Below are 20179 nucleotides of genomic sequence, written 5' to 3'. Positions count from 1 at the left end.
CACCTCAAAACAGAAGGTAGTGAGCTGGGCTCAGAGGAGTAGAGGAAGGAAAGGAAAGGAAAGGAAAGGAAAGGAAAGGAAAGGAAAGGAAAGGAAAGGAAAGGAAAGGAAAGGAAAGGAAAGGAAAGGAAAAAGAAAGAAAGAAAGAAAGAAAGAAAGAAAGAAAAAGAAAGAAAGAAAGAAAGAAAGAAAGAAAGAAAGAAAGAAAGAAAAAGAAAGAAAGAGAGAAAGTTGGAGAGAGGGGAACATCCAAATCCCGACTCAGGTTCAGTGAAATTAGGGTTAATATATCAGAAGTTCTCATCTGTAGGGGCAGTCACTTGTTCAATACAGGAGCAGATCTCAGTATTGGCTAGAATCTCAAGACCGTAGGGAGTTGTCTATGTTGATGCATTGGGGTCATATGTGAAACCCACTCCATGTGGCAGTAGCTGGCAAAGTCAAGGCTGCCACTGGCTAGATGAGTGTTAGGTCAAGACTTGTAGCCAGTGAGTGCTGCTCTGAGTGGAGGAGTAGGGCAGGAGGCCATTCTGGTGGGTGAATCCCTCCTGTCATGGTTTTAGTTTTGAGGCAGCAACAGCATCAAGTCCAAGTGGACATTTGGCTACTTGGATATGGAGGTTGAAGACTACTTTCTGTCCCACTGAGTGGTGGGGAGAGAACTCTCCATTTACTTTTTTTTTTTTTTAAAGATTTTATTTATTTATTCGACAGAGATAGAGACAGCCAGCGAGAGAGGGAACACAAGCAGGGAGAGTGGGAGAGGAAGAAGCAGGCTCATAGCGGAAGAGCCCGATGTGGGACTCGATCCCATAACGCCGGGATCATGCCCTGAGCCGAAGGCAGACGCTTAACGCTGTGCCACCCAAGTGCCCCTCTCCATTTACTTCTAAGCCAGGGTCTGCTTGGCTCAAGTTTGGGTCCAGACTGAGCCTGCATATAATGAGTCAGCCTTCTGGCAGCTGGGTGGGGCTGGCAGAGTTGAGAGTGGTCCTCAACTGTCTTTCTGAAATGATCTTCCTTAGGAGATAATAATACTAATTCTTCTTGTTGTTCTCCTTTTCCTTCTCTTCCTCCTCTCTCTTCTCCCTCCCTCCCTTTGCCTCTTCTTTCTCTTCCCCCTTCCTTTTCCTCCTTTCCTCCTTCCTTTTCTTTCCTTTACTCCCTACCCCTCCTCCCCTTTCTCCCCCTCCTTTTTCTCCTTCCTCAGTTAGTATGCTCCTTGTCCCAAATAAATGAGGGTAACAAAAGATGATTCATTAAATAGATACATATGCTCTTTATTTGGAAATTTGTTCTGTTAATTTTTTTATCAACGTCAAAAATGGATGTTTTAAGAGAAGATATTAGGCTAAAGATGGCTCCTGGGAGCAGAGTTTAGCATTGGCTCAGAGAGCCATCTGGCACTTGCCAGCTAGATAAAGCCCCAGGATCTGCAGGAAGTCTACGTGACTGCATGTGAAGTCAGAATTAGGGTTTCTTCTAGGTTAAAGTTCAGCTAGGTTTTGGGTTAGAGAACAGTTAGGATCTGGGTTAATGATCAAGTTGTGCGTAGGATTAAGAAATACTTCAGATCCAGGGTTAGCTATCCTGTGATTTGCTGAGATTCATTCTCTTTGGACGTGTCCTCAGTATGTTGTAAATGTGAGCGGTTAGCCTGGGCTAGAATCTGCAAGTTGTGGGGCTAGTGACTTCTGACAGTAGGACAGCACTGATGTTTTCCACTCTGACCTTGGGTGGAGATCAAGTGCTTGCTTTTGCTTACCTAATACATTTCAAAGTGTCAGGTCAAAATGTCTCAGAGGGCAAGAGAGTAATGACAGTCTTTTTTTTTTTTTTCCCCATAATGTTTCAGGGGTCAGGGCAGGGGGGTTGAATAATAATCCTGGTTGTGTTCAGCAGAATGTGGATATCTGGTAGACTATTTCTAGCTGCCTGGGGTAAAGCCTGAGATGGAGAATAGCATGGTGTTGAGGTATCATTGGGACACCCCAATTCCCCAACAGGGATCTTCCTGCTCAAGAAAAGAGAGCAAGTCATTCACAGGCAGGATATGATGTTACATGGGACAACCACTGAAATAATCACCCAGACTACTGCATTTCCTCCTTGAAATGCTGCAGATGGGACTGCCCCACTACTCAAAGAAAGAGGAGGAGACTCGAGTCCTAAGAAGCCCTCTGTAATCATAAGTACCATAGGAAAGAGCTCCATAACAATCCAAGTCTTCACCTGGGTAACAAAAAGATAATCTGATCTGCAGTGCCAATTTCTGGGGCGATGGTGGCACAGCACAGAGGGAGAAGATGGTGACTGCACCCTGACCAGGGCTCAACGTGCCTTGTATCCCACCTGATGGGAGAAAGCTTAGCTATTAGATAGAGCTTATTCCTGCATATCTTCAGCTAGCCATTGTATCACAAAACAAGTTTTCAAGGTCACAGACTCAAATGACCGCAAGAGATGGGATGAGAATAATATACCAGGGCGTGGTGGCAACTTTGCTCAACTGAAAAACACATGTTAGTTTGAAGCCCAACAATGAGCAGTTCTGGCAAACTGTGGCCATGTTTAAAACGCAGGGCCAGTATTACCGTATCTTTCAAGGTTTAAGAATAACCGTGTAGAGGCGCCTGGGTGGCTCAGTCAGTTAAGCGTCCAATTCTTGATTTGCCTCAGGTCATGATCTCAGGGTAATGAGATCCGAGCCCCGTGTCAGACTCCATGCTGGGCGTGGAGCTTGCTTAAGATTCTGTCTTGTTTCTCTCTCTCCTTCCAACCCCCCACCCTGCTCATGAGCTTTCTCTCTTTAAAAAAAAGAAAAGAAAAAGCCATGTATTCAGAATTTAAACTACATATCCTGTTTTTAAAAATTATTGTGTAATTTTGTTGAAAGCATTGTGTGGACAGAACCTAACACATCTGCAGTGCTATACCTGTCCTGGGGGCTATCATTTGTAACTTGGAGCTTTGCAAAGATAATGGTTATATGTTATGGTTTTCCTGCTCACTCTAATCCAATGCAATTCTCTGTGGGACTCGAGGTCGGCTGGTAAGAATAGCCACAAAGTGAGTTTTATGCACAGCAAATGAGATTGTGAATAGATGACCTGGCTGTAAGCTCCTTAGATACTAGAATAATGTGACAGATTCTCATCCCTGGAGATAATTCTATGGGACTAAGGTGTCTCATCCCTGGGGTGTCAGGGACCAACCCATCTTGCAAGATCTGAGCATGCATAAGGTCTTTGCTTCAGAATTTACAAAACAGCCATGGATGTATGATGAGCACAATCTAGCATGTTCTCTGCAATCTCAGTGTGATCTGATCAAATCCCTCACGTCTGCCGGCCAGGGTCGTAATTGCAACAGACAGGTGATCCAGCTGTAGAGACAGGAGATTTCCGAGCCTGGAGAGGACAGAGCTGAAGCTCCACGCAGGGAGGGCAGCGCAGGAGGCAGAGGCTAAACATCATGCCTAGGCCCCAGCTGTGGGTTTCAGTCTCTGTGGGCTCTGGAAAACAGCTCTTGATTTTACCCATTCATTATGGCCTACCACCTTGGGAAAATGCTTCTAAATATTTCATGGGCAGCTCAACCCCCTCTCAGAGCCTCCACAGGAAGCTCAAGTCCTTCTTCCTTGTCTCATTAATTCACAAAATGTACTTGGTTTCACTCGATGGAAAATTCCTTTGTTGGAAAAGAAGAAGAGGCATTGTTGTGTTGAGAATAGAAGGCAGAGCGTCGGCCTAGCATCTGTCTGAGGCTGGCCAGACCTCAGAGAATGGCAAGAGAGAGTGTGGGCTGCACTAGTCTGGCTGGTGGCCTTGAACATTCTCTAAGACAGAGATCCCTCATACCCCATGGGGTTTCAATTGGAGCTGTCGAAATCTCAAGTCTAAATCCTGGATGTCTGCATTTTGAGGAAGCCCAGGAAAGAGGGGGACACACACACACACCCACACACACACACACTCTCTCACACACACAGTGCTAGAGGCCAGGATTTGGAATTCTGCCTCGGGTTGGTTGTGCTTGGCTTAGTGTTTGTGGATATAACCTTCAGTCATGAAATAGCAGACAGGTGAGATCCATGACGGCCACGCCTCCTGGCATCAACTCTAGTTATCACTCCTTCCTCGTGCAGCTCAGAGGTTGATGGGCGCATCTCCTATTCTTCTCCGAATCCCCAACAGAGCACATGGGCCTGGGCAGAGAGCACGGAGCTCGTCCGCTGGCTCTTCCCTTCTCTCAGTTATTCTCAGAATGAGAAAGGGCTAGCAGCAGGTGTGGAAATGCTAGCCAATGCATTTTGAATGTGTGTCCACATCACCGACCCAGATTCACATCGTGGAAAAGTCAAGGGGCCACACTATACCTGTATAGGATCGCTAAGGTCCTAGACACCTGTCCCCTTCAGATTGGAGAAATGGCACATTATCCCCAAAGAATTCCTAACCAGCTCAGGCACTCTCATTCCAGAGAGCACACACTCACCAAGGCAAGCACACATCACAGAAATATCCATGGGCTGGTGAACATCCGTTTTCCTCTACTTCCATCAGCCCAGCGGAGGCCGCCTTATGTTCCTGCGTAACAGGCCCCATGTCTCAGTGGCGTACAGCACTTTGTTTCTCATTCGTGCCCCAGTGTCTTTAATGGATGGGGTGTGGCTCTGTCTCACATTTTCTTTACTCCAGGGTCAAAAATGAAGAGCTTTTGAGGGTTCATTATGAGGAACGTGGATCCACACCGTGGCTCCTGACACTTTGGCTTAGGAGTGGGGTCACTTACTTATTTATTCTCATCTCTTGTTGGCCAGGCAAGTCACCAGGCCAAGCTGGAATCACTGGGGAAGAGAAACACAATACTCTTGCATACAGGAATAGTGACGGCTTGGGAAGGATAGCACGGTTTCACACAAGTATTTATTGCAGGGTATATCCTGCCTTGCAAGAAGGAAAAATAAGCCTCAGAAAAGAATCTGTTTATTAATTTAACCAATACTAATTGACTATGCACCATATATCGGACATATATCAGTCTAGGCCTAAGGGGTCAGACAAAACAGGATGAATTCCTACTCTTATATTCTAAGGGGGAGACAGAAAACAAACATGAATATATAGCATATTTTTGATTGGTGCAGTGGAAAATAATACAACAAAAGTGAGAGGAAAAGAAAATTCTGGCATATTTGTAATACATATGTGATGTTTTATTTAGGGCTGGAAGCTGTTGGCTGGCTTTAAGCAGCGGCCTGGCCTGATCCTACTGACATTTTGAAAGCGAATGCTGCTGGTGGCAGAGGCAGGAACGAGAGAGCCAGGTGAGGGTTTTTGCCGGAATTCAGGCTCGAGTTGGTGGTGGTTTGGACCAAGATGGTGGTGGTGGTGAGGGGGTGTAAGAAATAGTCAGGTTCTGAGTATATTTCGAAAACAAACAATGGACCTGTTGATGGATTGGTTTTGAGGCAGGTGGAAGCCGCAGTGGGCAGAGGAGAAGTGCCCTGCGCGGAGGGTCCCTAGGGGGAAGAGGAGCGGAGCACAAGGTCCCTGCCTTTCTGAGCACTCTCAGCTACAGGCGCTGAGGATTCTCAGAGGGAGCACGTCCAACCCACTGCTGGCCCAGAATTGCAGGCTGTCAGCTGGCGGAGACTCTCCATGTGAGATCCGGAGGCCCTCTTGGACCGCTGGGTCTCAGGCTCTCACTAACCCGCTGAGCAGTGTTTGCTTAATCACACATAATCCACGTAAAACTGGCCCCAATACAGGGCGTTGCATTCAGAAGTAAAGTTAGTATGACATCCAAAGAGCCCTGAGAAGCAATTGAATTCTTTATTGACAGCTCTTTAAGAAGAACTAAATGGGGATTACTTGCTAACCCAAATCCAAAATTCCGAAATCCCTTTCCTCAGTCTCTCTCTTACCCTTTCATGTATAAGGGGCTGAAGCAGCCTCTCAAGCTCTCCTCTCACAGCTACAAACTCCCGTTATAAACCCTTGGTTAACGTGGCCCAGGCTGGTTCTATAGCCTCTCCCCTTCTCCTGCTTCTTTGGGTCTACGGTCGATTTTATTTCTTTATTTTCCTGTCATGCATAGCTTTCTGTCCTGTCCGTAGTAGATTAACTTAGCCTTTCTGGTGGTCTTTCAGTTTTCTTCTCTACCGTTGCACAGATCAATAAAGCAAAGGCCAGAGAGTTGGCCAGGCAAACACCAAAATCTCCTCAAAGAATAAAAGAGTCAGGAAAAGGGTGCACGGTTATCCATTACATATGCCTGCTTACTCTGCTAAAATTTCTATGTGCGCTCAACTCTCTTCCTGTGCCAGGAGCCACCCAGGAGCCCACACACCCTTCTCTGGGTCCTCATGTCTGCCTGGGTCCATAGAGGGGTCTCTAGTCAAAAGTTTGCCCCTTCCCCCCTTAAGCCCTGTCCACTGCTGAGGAATTAGACTTTGCTTCTGTTTGCTTCTGCTTCTGCCCCTTCCCCCAGAAGCTATTTCTCCTCTGTTCTGGGACAAGTGGATTGATTTTCCCCTTTGAGGATTTGCCAAAAGCAAAAAAGCAAAAAACAAAAAAACAAAAAAACCCCACAAAACAAAACAAAACAAATCTCAACTGCCTGTCACTTAAACAAGAGGAGATTTATTAGATTTATCAGAAAGCACTGAGTGCGAGAAAGCTAGAAACACAAGGTTAACTTCAGGCCAAGTGGTCCCAACTCCTGTCCAGTCAGGCCTCCCTAGGCAATCATTTCTTGGGTCCTGGGGCAGTCTTGCTGGGTCCAGCCTTGACCCCCAGAGAGCATCCAGGAAAAGGAATCCCAGGCTCCTGAGAAGCCAGACCCGCAGCCTGAGGGACTCCCCTCGTTCTGTGGGCCAGAGTTGACTTCAGAGCTTCACTGGGATGAGGGGCTGTGATTTGAAATGGTCGCTGCCTTCTCCCACCTGTGTTGTGCCGAGTATGGTCAGGGGTGTGCAGGGGGCTGGTTACCCCCATACCTGCTGCTAGCTGCAAGGGCATGGAGGGTGGAAGTCAGCTTTTACCTGGACTTAAGGACAGGGAGGGGCAGGGTCTGAAGCAGCTGCTGCTCTAGTCCCCTGGGGGGACCTGACGGTAGTGAAGAGTTGAAGCCGAACGTTCTATACAAGTAGCAATCAAAGCTTATTTAGTATCTCCTTAAACACGCGATCCTATATCCCCTTGGGCTGAAAACAACAGCCATTTCCATGGTTACAGAGACCCATTTTCTAGGAAAAAATACAAAATGTCTCAAAATGAGTGGTCCGAAGAGGAAAGGCTGCGCATGTGCGTATGGTGTGTGTGTGTGTGTGTGTGTGTGTGTGTGTATTCTGCTATGTGCCCTGATCCTTTCCAGTGTCCTGTTCCAAAGCAGAATTATGCATTGCCCTTATAAGACAGCAAGCTCCGTGATGACAGGTGTCGTGTTTACTAGGCTCACTTTTGTACCCTCTGAAGGGGTCCTGCCAGAGTCAGGTGTGTTGAATTGATGGCAGCAGAGAGAATCATCAGGATCACTATAGTTCCATCTGTTTGAATGAACACTTGCACACTCCCTGGCTGTACTTTACCCACAATATTAGATGTCCACAGGTGATCTAATGCCAGAACTGAATTTGAGTCTGTCAAGCCTTGTGAGATGCTTGGATTTGGACCACAGCCCTGACCCAACAAAGGATAGGCTGAAAGCAAGCCTTAGCTTGTGACCCATATATTTCCACCTTCATCCCTCTTCTCCCTCAGCAATAGTTTAAGCAAGAAGTATAAAAATGGTAACAGTGGGAATACATCAATTAAAAAGAAAAGCATCCTGAAGATCTCAGTGTCCAAGATAGAGAATGACTCTTCTGGATCTTGGGCCCCACCTTCCTACGATAACCATTCACCAGCCCCCACAAAGCTGGGCCTCACTCTATTTCTTAGTACAGTATGGACTGGGATGGAGCAGAAGCCAGGGCATTAGAGAGCAAGATATTTGCCAGGAACAGGTCACATGGATACTTGCTTGTGTGAGATGCAGTGTTGATGGAAAGAAGGATGGGTGGCAAGATATATTGACCAGGGGGCATGGAGGAGCTTCCCCCAGAATGTCAAAGCATGTCCTTGAGGGCTGCGACCAAATACAAGAGGATTGTAGAGTGTCCAGAATACAGAGGCAAGGACCAAGCTGTTCGGTAAGGAATTCTGCTGACCACTCTGGTCTGTTTTTATGGAGCATAGTTTACATGCTTTGCCTTATACTGTCCTCAGTATTTTAAACAGATGTATAGTATTCTATTGTGTGATTATACTTTGCTTCACTATACTCATCCCTTATTAATGGACATTTTTAGACTCTTATGCTTTGTTGTTGTTACAAACAGTGCTCTCATATGCGTCTAGCATTACAGCTTATACTATTATTTCTTAGCATAGATTTCTAAAATTTGAATCATCAGGTCATCAGTGAAGGTATTTTTAATTAGGTAGATATTGCAAAGTTACAACGTGGAAATTTTATAGCAATTTAAATAAACTCTCATCAGCCAGTACATGAAAGACCCTCATTGACTTACCAATAGCAGGCATTATAATTCTTTCATAGTTTTGCTTATCTGATATGTGACCATCAATATCTAAATATTTTGTGTTTATTTTTTAATAAAGTGCCTATTTTTTAGTAATTTATTAATTCTTGATATATCTTTTTATGGAACTTTTAGTAAAATTGCTTACCCTTTTTTCTTATCGAATTGGTATTGTTGTTTTCTTTATTTGCAAGAATGTTTTGCATATGGGGATAAGGAATTTGTGTCTGCTATACGTGTTGCAAAATTTTTCTAAGACAGAAACTATGTTTATTTTTCACATGATAGTTTTTCTACCAATTCACACAGTGCTTGGCCCAGAGTGAGCACTCAAAAAATATGTTAAAGGGATGAACAGATGCTCCACACCATGGAGGTTATGAATGCAAAGACCCCACTTAACTTGCAGCCTTTTGGCATTGACTTATTGACCACCTGCCCAAGTATGTCTTTTTCCCTCCTTAGACCAAGACAATTCCTCCTTGGTACAACTCCAGTCTTTCCTGGGTGTGTGCTTCTTAGATCATCTAGGGACTTCTTACTGATATGAGCACTTATCCCCTCCAGCTTATTGGAAATGATGAGTACCCAAGGAATGATCTCCAGTGATGAAATGCAGGGTTCCTTGCATATATGTCAGCTTTGTTCTGTTAGTAATGACTTGATCATTAAATAAGATATTCAGTGTTATTTCTTTGGGGCTTAGCTGATCATCTGTGGCCTCTGGCACTTGTTTGTAGGTTGGTTCCTTCAAGTGAGACATCCCCTTCATACAGAGGGAAGATTTTTCAAAAGTTGATTTAACCTCCGTATAATACCGTAATCACAACATACGTATGATGATTCTTTTATGCTAACCACCCAAACCACTAAGAAAGACTATAATACAAACAAATGTCAAACTACATCTTCTTCAGTGGAAGAACACAATCTTTAAAGATAATCTTCGTCTTGTTCTAACATTCCTAGGAAGAGCCAGAATTCTATCATCTTCTGTCCAAAGACATGGAACATCTTGGCACTGATAGAAGGAGAGCTATGACTACTGTCGGGTACTTGGAATTTAACGGCATTCTTATGCTGTCATTTTTAAAGCACTGAGCTGGACACTGGATCTCCTTAGTACTAGTTCCCATTCTGGAGAACTCATAGCAGATGAGCCCAGCCTTCTTCTCCCCCACCCCAAATAATTTGCTGAACCCCCAACCTATATGGGCCCCATGAGACAGGAAGAAAAACATGAATTTCTAGGGATGCATGCCTTTAGAGAAAGAGGCTTGTTAAAGAGAAAAAGATTCTGATTAATTTCTTCATATCACGTATACCACATTCAGTCTCAAAAGGTTGAGGGTGGGGAATCTTCAATGGTTCAGGAAGGTGAAAATTGTTGGAATACGAGTACACATTTTCTTCCTATTAAAGCAAAAAAAAAAAAGGAAGGAAGGAAGAAAGAAAGAAAAGGAGGAAAGAAAGAAAAGGAGGAAAGAAAGAAAAGAAAGAGAAAAACAACACACACACACACACACACACACACACACACACACACAAATACACTACCACCACCAAACTTCTGTAGAAGAGGTCAAATGTATTCATGAAGATTCCATTTATTTTGATTCACCCAGAAATTCTTACATACCCAGTATGTGCCTAGAACTGCACAGGATAAAGGAAAAAATATATTTTTCTGCCTTGGGAAAAACTGGAATCTGACTGATGAGTGGATGCTTGCACGTTACAATTAGAATATTACATTAAAAAGCACGTAAAACATGGTGCTAGTTTCAATTTCATTGAACTTGAGAACCAAGTTTTAGTGCAAAATGCCTGCAAAGTACTGTAGAATATAAAATAAAGAAAATAAGTGCATGTACCCTGGAAATTTACCATTAAATTGCAAAATGTGTACACAGACAGTAAGTGCCTAGGACGTTCATGAACATAATAAGCTTTATCAGCAAGGAGGGAACATAATCTTATAACAGAATGGGATTCTCTCCATGGGGGTTAGTGAGGGTAAGTGTTCCAAAACACATTTTTAAAACTCTGTACGCCTCGGTTTCCTTGGCTGGAATGGTCTCTCCCATTGACAGAGTGAAGCGGTGGGCATGAAACCATTATGGGACTGTCAAGAGCGAGCTGTTGGGATACTGTAGGAGTCCCTGTAATGTTAATCTCCCAGAGGTAACAGCAGGGATGAGCAGGAGGGGACAGAGTGTCTGGATACGGTCTTTGCTACTCTTAGATTAAGGACAGTAGCTCCTGTCTTACTCACCCACCTCATCTCTCAGGGACCCTCCCACCTGTCTGCCCACTATTTGATCTTATTTTGAGAACTAGCTCTCTTTGTGACCTGAACCAAGAAAATCCAGACAACCAGGGACAGCAGAATTTCAGCCTGACGTATCAACAAGGATAGGAGATATGCAACATGGGAGGTGAGAAAAGCCATGAGCAGAGGCTCTGCCAGCAACAGTGTATTGAAGAGAAGTGGATGTCAGGACCTTTGGGGAAACTGCCAGACTGAAGGAGATCAGAACTACAGTTATATTTTCCAGCTATTACCATGAGCTCTCTATTTTTTTTTTTCTAAATCTATCCTTGTTTTAGTTTATTTTGACCTAAGAACTAAAGGCAAAGGGTATTAAGAATGTTTGTTTACTATGTGAACCCAGATATGATCTGATACTATGAAATTTTTTACTTCAAGCAAATAACCATACCCATCAAATAGCCATATAAAAAGTTGGCTTCCAGGAAAGCAAGTCACTAAAGTCAAATAAGAATCCCTTTGAAACATCTCACCAGGTTAAGTGCATGGCTCAGGATTCATGCTGGGCAGGAGACTGGGAGACAGGACACACAAGGGGAGACCTAGACCCATATGAACTGTGGGAGAATCTAGCTGGGTAGGGAATTATCCTATGTCTTGGAAGCTGTTCAGGAGACACATGGTTACTTCCTTGGTCTGACTTCTGATCTTGCCACATGGAATTTGCCTTTCCTCTACCTGGTTCTGGGAAGACAATTTTTAAGCTGATATTAAGGTATAGACAAAGGCAAAGGGAAAATCTGCAGTCACAGCGTATTTATAATTTAGGGACATCCATGTATTATGCAAAATGGTTCTGTTTTTTTTCCAAACCAAAGATGATGAGTGACAACAGAAGGCTTCCCTGTGGTTCTGCTGGGGAAAAGAAAGAGAATCATTTAGGACAGCTGACAGGGAGGGATACAAACCCCATCCCCAAGCTTCTGCCACTCATTTTCTTGTCTGTCCACCATCTCCTCTGTGGAAAGCCAGACAAGAGGTGGGCTTGGCCAGTTGGACCCTAGAGTTGTATTGAAAATGGCATATCTTTCAAGGACCAGAAAACAAATACTAAATTTATGTTGTTTGAAGGTGGTGGGGTTTAATCCAGGTAGGCAATTCTAAACATGGCTGTCAGGCAACGGGGTGGGGATAGCATGAAAGAGGTATTCTTGGAAAAATATTGGAAAGCTAGTAGGGGGAAAGGGGTACTTAGAGAACCAAGATTGTTAGTACTACGGGAAATGGATTTAGGGTAAGTAAATAAAAGGTGGTCTTGGAAATTTCATTGTCTAAGGTCCCATGTACCTGGCTGATTTGTGATTGCATGGGTTTGTAGGAGTTTAGCAGGTCGATTCAAAGGACTGGGCCAGGGGCGCCTGGGTGCCTCAGTGGTTAAGTGTCTGCCTTCTGCTCAGGGCATGATCCCAGGGTCCTGGGATCGAGCCCCGCATCGGGCTCCCTGCTCTGCTGGGAGCCTGCTTCTTCCTCTCCCACTCCCCCTGCTTGTGTTCCCTCTCTCGCTGGCTGTCTCTCTCTCTGTCAAGTAAATAAATAAAATCTTAAAAAAAAAAAAAAGTACTAGGCCAGAGAGCTCCTTCCTTCCCACTATTAAAGGGCCCTGTCTTCCTTGCCCCATGGGGTCAAATGGAGGTTTTAGCTGTCATTTTCTAGCAGGAGGTTAAGGCTGGTGGGAGGGAAGCCAGTAATTACACGCAGAACCCAAGTTCACTGAAAAAGAGAGTAAAGGCTCTACCAGTCTGTAACAACCTCTGACCTCCCAATAATTTATATTTAGAGATATAAGTTGTGTGTTTGTCCATCTACTTGTCTGTCTAGCTTGGCTGCGGCTGCTGTTATACTGAACCCTGAGCACCCATAATCTTCAGTGTTCTTGGGGCCGAGCACAGACAGATTCCTTTGGATGTTAATTCAGTGAAGAGGAAACAAGGACAAAAACTCCAAAGAGTGGAATGATATGAGGCTTAAAATGATATGTTGTTCACGGTAAGAACCGTGTTCTATCCTGGAGGTTCTCAGTACACCCGCAAACCACGTGATCCTCGGACCATTCCTCAACCTGGATTCTCAGACCCCACCGTTGAGGCAGCTTTAAGTGAGCACAGCTTTGAGGTCTCTGGAGTCCCGTGTTCATGCTTCCTTCTAGCGGGAACACTCAAGATCTCCACTCTGCTAGGCACTTTCTCTGATGGCTAGTTGAGGCTTCCGTCAACCGTTTGGAGTGCCTGTGCCTGACCGTGACCCTAAGTACTAGTCCTTTCCCTGTGACCTGTTGTTGTCAGCTGAAGCATATTTAGCCACACTTGGCGGTAAGACTATGACCCTCTTCACAGGCTTCTGCTTTTGCATGTGAGCCTGGAATGGACATCTGGGAAAGAGCAACCCATGCATTTGAAAATACCGTAAATCTCTCTTCCATTTGGTTAGCAATCAATGTGTTGCTCCTTTCTCTCCTTTCTCTCCTTTCTAGAAGAGCTATCCACTCTACTATTCTTGTCTCTTCCCTCCCATTCGCTCCATAGCCCACTGCAGTTTGGCTTCCTTTCCAACACCTCACAGAAAACTGCTCTCTGGCCCCTGACCCTATCCACAGGTGTCCAAGACTTCTCTACTGCATTTGACAGAGCAGTCTGCTCCCCAGCGAAACCCTCTCATCATTTGCTTTTCTTAACATTACATTCTTCAGGGGTTTCCTCTGTGGCCCCATTGGTCTCTCTTCCTCCAGCTGCCCCACAAACATCCGTGTTCCCCAGGTTTCTTTCTTGTCAGTCGCTGGCTGAGGGTAAGTATAAACGTTGGCTAAGCATCTGTAGTCTGACACCAGACTGCTTGGGTGTGAATCCCAGCTCGGCCACTTCCATTCCTGGACAAGTTTTTAAACTCTTTGTGAGCCAGTTTCCTGCCCGGTGGAGAAACAATCACAGCACCCAGGTTACAGGAGGGTTGTAGGAATTAAATAAATGGTTATATGTAAAGTGGTCACCTGGGGAGCACTAGTACATGGATCCTGTTTTGATTATTAGTCTCTCCTCCTCTCTACAAGCTTGAACTACCAGCTCTTTACTCTTGAGTCTCAAATCTATTTCAGTAACTTAAAACTCACCTCTAAGCCCTAGACCCCTATTTCCATTTTCCGCATTCCCGGATATACCAGAGAAACATACAAATCAGCATGTCCAAAGCGAAACTCATTATCTCCTTCCTGAAACCAGCTCTTTCCCCTGCATTCCATATCTGGGTTAATGATGCTGCCAGCCACTGGCTTGTCATAATTAGAATTGTCGGAGTCCTTATCTATCACTCTCTCACCTTCCACAGTCAACCGTGAACCAAGCCCTGACTATTCATCTTTCAAAATATTTCTTAAATCTTTTCATAATCCTTCCTTAAGCATCAAAGCTCCAGTTCGGTCCCTTATCATCTCTTACTTAGACTATTACAATAATTTCCTTTCTTTGTTCTTACTCGTTCTTCAAATCTTTTTTTTTTTTTTTAACAGCGATCATGTTTCATTCTTGTTCTTAAAAAAGAAAATAAATAAAACAACAGCAACAACAAGAGTACCTTCCTGGAGCCTCCAGCACCTGAAGGAGGCAGGGACAGCTGTGCAGCCCCATCTTCTCAGCCCCGAAAACTGCCCCTAATGCATCTGAACCCACATTTACCACTTTTCACCTGAGGTAGCTAAATCTCTGGGACTGGTAGAAAGAAAAGAAAAAGATTTGTGATATACAGACAAGTCACACCCTTTCACCTCTCTTGATTATTGTTTTTCCTTTTTCTCTGACAAAAATCTTACTCAGATTTAAGGTCCAGAATAAATATATCTCTTTCAGGTCAGCTTCCCGGCCAACTCCATCCCCTGATGCCCAAGGGAGATACCCCATTTGCTCTTCTAAGCTCTGTCTGCTCTTTGTATGGACCTGGATAGTGAACTTGTAATAGTACAGTATTATTTATTTCTGTTGGTCTCTCTTAGCTGGGGGTTCTCAGTGTTCTCTTATTCCCTGTACTCGCCATGGCTTCTGGTACCTACTAGCGCTCACCGCATGTCTACCGATGGCATATTTCTGACAGTATTTCCTCTCGTCAGCTTCCCTACCAAGGCAGCCAGGTCTGGTGACTCCTCCTTTTCCACTCAGACACCTGCTTGTTTACTTCCCAGTATCTGTGAGCTGGCAGTGGGTCCCGTCAGTGGGTCACCACGATGGGCAGGCAAATTTGCCTACAGCTCATCTGAGTAAAATTAGTTTGGTTAATGGAAACTTTCCTAGGAGCATTCACCTTAAATCCGTATTTACACAAAGCATTTTCTGGAATGTATGCCATTTTACGATTGTTAAAATGAGTGCTTGCATCCTCTTGGAAATACTGTGATCCGTTTGGTCTAGTTTTTGAGGATTTCAAGTATTTTCAGATTCAAATTCTTCCATTTATGAATTTTACATTATGTCATATGCAATTCGTCAAATGCATCCCTCTTGGTGTCCTGGCCTACATTTTGCTGTTTAGGGTCAATTTTAAGAGACTTTGTGCACCTTGTGGACCTATGAATCAAACCAGCTGAAACCCACTGGCCATTTTAGTGGGGCAGCATATTTGACACTAACACTGAAGATCATTTAACTCCATTTCTCTATTTTATTCAACAGGCTACATCATTAAGTAACACTTGGTCAACAAACAGAGACACACTACAAGAATTGAACCTAATACTCTGAAATTTGTTGGCTACTGCTTTCACTATAACATAGTGAAACAACATTATTCATTAAATAAAAGTTGGAAAATGCAACAGAAGTAAGAAAAAGAAAACTTTCTTGGTAATCATTTGAAAAAATCCGTAATAATTTAAGATTCATTTTCTTCTAATCTTCCTATGATCATTGTTGCAAATTTGATTTAATATTTTATCATTTAGTATTTTTTATATTATTTAATATCATTTTTAGTTTACATGGAAATTATATTTATTTAATATCATATTGACACAAGCATTTATAAAATATGTGATATGTCTATTTCCCCCTAAAGTTCATCAGGTAGTTTTAGTTTCGTTTTTATTCACATTCTCTGCCAAACAGTATTCCATTTTGTAACTAAAGGAATCTGGTTATGTGTTCTACTATTGATTAATGTTATTTTTTATTAAGAGAAAGATTTATTCTAGGAATATTAATGTTTATTTAATGTGTGGGTATTACTTAATTATATATTATATATACACCACTCATACATTATCTAATAAATAGATATATAAAATATATTATCCATAGTTTATATTGATACATACTATCAGTATATATACACGTATAATGAGAAGGATCAGAAGGTAGACTTATTTGCAAATGTATGGGTCAGAGGATATGCTTTTTCCAACTTTGTCAGTTGACATAAGACTTTTTTCTAAATAATATAGCATTCCACAAGTCTGCAACTTTTTCAACATTTATATTTTTTAAGTCCAATTTAATTATGATTTTGTATAATTGACATTATATTTTAAACAATTGATGTACAAGAAACTGCACAAAAGTATATAATTTTTGTATAATGACATATAATAAATTACACATAAGTATATAATTTGATAAGTTTCAGAGACATGTATACACCCATGGAATTTTCAAAAGAATCAACAGAATAAACATCCATCATTGCCCCCTAAAAAAACATTTTCTCATGGCCCTAATCCCGCCCTGATATTCCTCCAGGCCTTTCCTCCCCATCCCCAGACATGGGGATTCACTGATTGAGTTTCTGTCATTATAGATTAGCGTGGATTTTCTAGAGCAATTTCTAAATGGAATCATACAGTATGTAATTTTTATATCAAGCTTCCTTCAGCACAATTATTTAAAAACTGCTGTTGTTTGTAAACATTGTCCATTCCTTTCTACTGCTGAGCAGTATACCATTGTTTGGCTATATGGCTATATATATTATCCATTGATTTGTTGATGTACATTTGGATTCTTTCCAGATTTGCCTATTTCAAGTAAGCGTATGAACCTTCAGATACAAATTTTTGTGTGTTTATATGCTTTCATCTATCTTGGATAAATACCTAGAGATGGGATGACTGAATTATAAATTGGTGTATATTAAATTTTTAGGAAAATATAAAAATGTTTTCCAAAATATGCCATTTCTACATTCCCACCAGCTGTGTATAAGGGTTCCAGTTGCTCCACATCCTTGCCACCACGTGGTATGACCAGTCTTGCAAATTTTACCTACCTTAAGAGATGTGAAATGGTATCTCACTGTAGTTTTAATTTGCAATTCCTAGAGACTAATGATGTTGAACATCTTTTCAATACGCTTACTTGCCATTGTACATTTTTTTTTCCTGAAACATTTTGCCCATTTTCTTATTGGGCTGTTTGTTTTCTTATCATTGAATTTGGAGACTTCTTTATATATTCTGGATATGATTTACTTATCGTGCATGTGTGTGGTTTGCAAATATTTCCCCTCAATCTGTGCTCGTTACTTCATTCTGTTAACAAATACATTTGAAGAGCAGAAGTTCTTAATTTTGGTGACATCCGACTTATGATTTTTAAACATTTTATGGACTACATTTGTGGTGTTTGTATTAGTTTCCTAGGGCTTCTGTAACCAAGTGTCACAAATGGGATGACTTCAAATACTAGAAATTTATCATCTCACCACTCTGGAGCCTTGAAGACTGCAATCGAATTGTCAGTGGGGTTGCTTCCCTTGGACAGCTGTTAGGGAGAGTGACTTCCATGAATCTCTCCTATCTTCCGGTGATTTTCTGGCAATCTTTGGATTCCTTAGCTTTTAGCTCTATCACTCCAGTCCTCTGCTTTCACATGGCATTTTCCCTGGGTCTTTTCTCCAAGGTTTCCCTCTTTGTATGTCTATGTGCCCACATTTCTCCTTTTTATAAAGACACTGGTCATATTGTAGGGCCAACCTTAATTATCTCATTTTAGCCCAACGAACATGGTATAAAGACCCTATTTCTAAGTAAGGTCCTGTGCTGGGGATTGGGATTTCAACATATCTTTTTTTGGGGAGGGGGGCACAATTAAATCCATGAGTATTGTATATAAGATACTTTCACCTAGGCTCAGTCAGTCGAGTATCTGACTCTTGATCTTGGCTCAGGTCTTGATCTCATGGTTGTGAGTTTGAGTCCACATTGGGCTCCGTGCTGGGCGTGGAGCTTACTTAAAATAAATAAATAAGTAAATAAATAATAAAAGATACTTTCACCTAACCTACGTCACAAAGATTTTTTCCAGTATTTTTTTCTAGAAGTTTTACAGCTTTATGTTTTAAATTATACATTTATGATCCATTTGATCTTTGTGTGTGGTGGGAAGTATGCACTATAGTCCTTATTCTTATTTTTTGCATATGATTATCCAATTGTTCCACCACCACTTTTTGAAAACACTATTCTTTCTCCATTAAACTGCCTTTGCATTGTGGTCAAAAATCAGTTGTCCATATTTGTGTAGGTCTGTTCCTTGACTGTAGATTTTGTCTATCTTTATACCAATCTCACACTGCCTTGACTGCTGTAGCTTTCCTTTCAAATAGATTCTATCAATATCTCTCATTTTCTCTGGAACGCCAACCTTTTAATTTTGTATGTTTATCAAATTTCTTTCCAAATGTCTGTGTCTTTAATACTGTTCTTCATGCCTCCTCATTTTGTTTGATCCCACCCTTTAATTATTTGACCCTTCAGCTTTGTTGAATTAGCTGTTGAACTGAGATATTGCATTTTTAACTTTAATTACTAATTTTGTTCCATTTCTCGAATTTCAATTTGATAATTTGAAAATCTACTTTAGTTATATTTTCTTGTTCTTCAGTTTCATTTTTTTCTTTTTCAAGCTTATATTTTGAATTGATAATTACAATATTGGACATTTTATAGATCTGATTTGGCTATCTTATTCTATTCTTCAATCATGGTGTCTTTTTACTTTGCTTTTTTTTTTTAAAGATTAGCTATCATTATTTATTCATTTTTAAAAATTTGAATATAGTCGACATAATGTTATATTGGTTTCAGGTGTGCAACATAGTGATTTAACATCTCTATATGTTATGCTACATTCATCACAAGTATAGCTACCATCTGTCACCATACAATGCCATTACAATATCATTGATATATTCCCTATGCTGTGCCTTTTATTTCCATGAATTATTCATTCCATAACTGGAAACCTGTGTCTCCCACTTCCCTTCCCCCTATTTTGCCCATCACTCCACCCCCTACCCTCTGGCAACCACCGATTTGTTCTCTGTATATATGGGTCTGATTCTGCTTTGTGTTTATTTGTTTTTTATTTGTTTTGTTTCTTAGATTCCACATATGAGTGAAATCATATGGCATTTGTCTTTCTCAGTCTGACTTATTTCAATTAGCAAAACACCCTCTAGGTCCATCCATGTTGTCACAAATAACAAGATGTCTATTGTTTTCATCTTTAACAGGAAATCTCGTTCTTTATATAATGAAATTCTTTTATTTTTATTTTGAATTTTTTTTGTTTCAGGGCAGATTTGGCATTTTTTTTCTATCAAACTTCAGGTTTTCTAGTTTTTTTTTTCATTTTTTTAATGTTTAAAAAGTTTTTAAAGATTTTATTTATTTATTTGAGAGAGAGAGAGAGAGAGAGAGAACACATGAGGGAGAGCACAAGCAGAGGGAGTGGCAGAGGTAGAGGTAGAAACAGGTTCCTGGCTGAGAAGGGAGCCCAACATGGGGCTCGATCCCAGGATCCTGCGAGCATGACCTGAGCAGAAGGCAGATGCCTAACCAACTGGGCCGTCCAGGCGCCCCTTTTATTTTCATTTTTTAAAGCAACGTCATTGAAACATGTAAGAAGAATTTTTGCTGTATTCACCAAGAACTTTTACTAGTTTTCAGCAATTAGGTTCATTAGGCCATCTTTTACTAGTTTTTGGCAATTAGGTTTGTTAGGCCATCTATTTCTTAGGCCATCCAAAATACAAACATCTAGGCTTTTGTTTTTTATATAGCAATTTGCCTGATGACTCATGTGCCAAGAATGCGATGATATAGTTAAGACCGCACAGAATACACACATATTTAAGCTTCTCTCTTCATTAAATGTTGTCTTATGTTTATCACTGATGTTGCGAGATACCCTGTAAACATCAACTCAGAGATTTTTTTCATGATAAATGTAGCAATAATTTAATAATAATAATTTCCAAGTCATTATTGGCCCTTTAAGTTT

General features: G+C 41.7%; 1 long non-coding RNA gene across 4 annotated transcripts in view; it reads left to right on the top strand.

The window, feature by feature from the left end:
- Positions 1 to 20179, top strand: part of LOC103667875 — a 309854-nt gene that overhangs the window by 241365 nt on the left and 48310 nt on the right. The window contains exon 4 of one of the 4 annotated variants that reach the window (XR_005833275.1): positions 5227 to 5329. The exons of the other annotated variants lie outside the window; for them this stretch is intronic. This is a non-coding gene — a long non-coding RNA (uncharacterized LOC103667875). The remainder of the gene's footprint in view (positions 1 to 5226; positions 5330 to 20179) is intronic. 4 annotated transcript variants of the gene reach the window in all.

The sequence above is a fragment of the Ursus maritimus genome, unplaced genomic scaffold, assembly GCF_017311325.1.
Source record: "Ursus maritimus isolate PB19 unplaced genomic scaffold, ASM1731132v1 scaffold_7, whole genome shotgun sequence".
Lineage (NCBI taxonomy): Eukaryota > Metazoa > Chordata > Mammalia > Carnivora > Ursidae > Ursus > Ursus maritimus.
The sequence above is the reverse complement of the archived record's forward strand: the minus strand, read 5'-3'. Positions and strand labels throughout refer to the sequence as shown.